Below are 2,480 nucleotides of genomic sequence, written 5' to 3'. Positions count from 1 at the left end.
ACACAATGAGATCTATTGGATGGGAATCGAAATATATTTTAAATTCCGCTGTGCATGTATAAGTAGATTCCCAACAGTCGCCATTGCCAAATATTCCTCAAGCTCATTCAAATGGTACACAGTGACAAATGACATTGGAAGCAAGGATACAAGTCTGAACATTATGACTATTACAACAGAGATGGACATATAATTGAAATTTGTCGAGCTTCATTCGAATTTTCTTACGGATGAAGCAATACTAAAGACGTGTAAAGATTTAAAAATTGCATTTCGACTTCCAACAAACTTAGTAGCACAATGAAGTTAACACAATCAATGTCAACAATAGCAACATGGATCTCGTCCCTTTCATAATGCCAATGCAACAGAGTCTTTACAATCCACACATAGAGTCAATTATCAATAGAATAATTTGTTCAATAGTGCACATGGACTTTCTGCCATCAATCACAACAAATGATCGTGCATTATCCGTAATGACACTAAATCATGCCACTGATAATAACAATGCTTATGCAAATGCTTCAGTTATGTTCTCTATCTCTAATGCTGCTAGTTCAATTTTCACTAAGCATTGGATCTTGAATATGGGGAGTAAAAGATCGTATTATAATTTACAACTAACTCAACTATTTTCACCCACATTGAATCATCACCAACACCATTGTCAATTTACCAATCAGATCTTCGGCCTCCATAGCCTTCACTGGAACTATATAATTTATCGTAGGAATATAAATGAGTCGAGCTGGCTCACATGTCGAAACTCGTGGCTCGGGGCAAGAAAGGCCAAACTTTTTTGTCCAAGCTGAGCCGAGCAAAAGCTCGACCAAAAAATCTAAGCTTGGCTTGGGCTTTTGACTCAAACCTTATCGAGTTAGGCCAAGCTGGTTAGATTTTTTTTTCGATTTCAGGCAATTATAAGGCAGCACAATATAGACGCCTATTTAAATGGCAGTTGTGCTACCGTGGCAACATAGCTGCCTTTTTTTTCCAGCAGCACATTGTAATATTGGCCAAAATAGCCTGTTGAGTCACACGTGCCAATTCAGGCTCAAGTCGAGCCTCATTTTTGCCGAGACTTGGTGTAGTTCCTTTGAGACGTAAGTCTTGCCAGCTCGAACTTTTTTCGGGCCTTTTCACGACTTTCCAAGTCAGTGAGTCAAATTGATATCCCTAATTTATTGTTTATATATGTTAAATAATAATTTTATGTGTACCACCCTTTCATCTAAGTTTGATGTCTCTTGGTAAACTCACCACTACTCTAAATTGTTGTCATTCTCTTTCCCTTTTTTTATTTCTCGTAGGATTTGGCCATAGTGAATATGATTAATTCACTACGCATCTCCATTGCAAATGATGCCTACCTAGCATCAAGTTTCTCCACTTGGGGCATAAAAAAGGTGACTTCTGAGAAAATAGGTAGATTTCACTGTGGATCTCTAACATTTTCATGTTGTAACAATTTTAGTTTCTCTAAAATTTATATCGCCCTCCGTTTCCAAATTTCATTAATTCGCACAAGTGATCTTTCATGACAATTTTTCATCCTATTTTTATCATAAGGTCTTGTAAAAAGGCATCTCTACCCTTTTAATATAAAATAAATTAAAAAGCGAACAAGGAAAAAAAATTTAGCAAAAAAAAATTAAATTAACTTGAACGTCAAATAAATAGAAAAAAAGTGATCTTTTTCTTTCCCACTTCACCCCCATCCATAATTATCTTGTCCTTTACCCCCACATCCTTACCCTATCACATGACCATAGCTCCTACCATCATTAGTCACCTCCATTATCAGCATATCTTCCTCAAATGTCAGTCACAATTACCATAATTACTTATCACCATATTTTTTTAAGTTTATTTTAAGCTGAAGGTGTAGAATTGTCTTTGTGCATGTGTAGGCCTAATTTTTTCATGGAGAAAATTGATTTTTGGACACATCATAGGGGGCCAACTTACAAGGCGTGTACTGTGGGTTTCATTTCACTTCACCAAGACTTTACCATTTTGTTCCTCATGCATGTGGTTTGAATTTGGCTGTCATTTGAATCATGTTTGATCGTTTTCAATGAGGTGCAACCTTATTCACTACATTTTGTCCGCCTTATTCATGTGGTTTGTGAGCCCGCCGACACATGAAAATGATGAGGAAAAACGTCAAAAATGGAAATTGACTGCATTTATCATATTTTCCCATTTTTTTCAAGGTATAACCTTCACGTACCAAAGTATGGCACACACTCATAGGTACAATGAACGACCACAATTTTAAAAAAAAAAGAAAGAGAGAGAGAGAGACGACGTTGTTATTCTCACACATGCTCATTGAGTTTGTGCCAACCAATCACGCAAATTATCCCACTCATTACGTTGCACTTTTGGTGCGTTCAATTCATTTGTGACTTGTTCGTGTTCATCCGGTAGTTCTACCTCTGTCAAATCGGGATCCATCTCCGTTCTTGTGAATA

The sequence above is a fragment of the Olea europaea genome, chromosome 11 (assembly GCF_002742605.1).
Source record: "Olea europaea var. sylvestris chromosome 11, O_europaea_v1, whole genome shotgun sequence".
Taxonomy (NCBI): Eukaryota; Viridiplantae; Streptophyta; class Magnoliopsida; order Lamiales; family Oleaceae; genus Olea; species Olea europaea.
Note: the sequence above shows the minus strand (reverse complement) of the source record.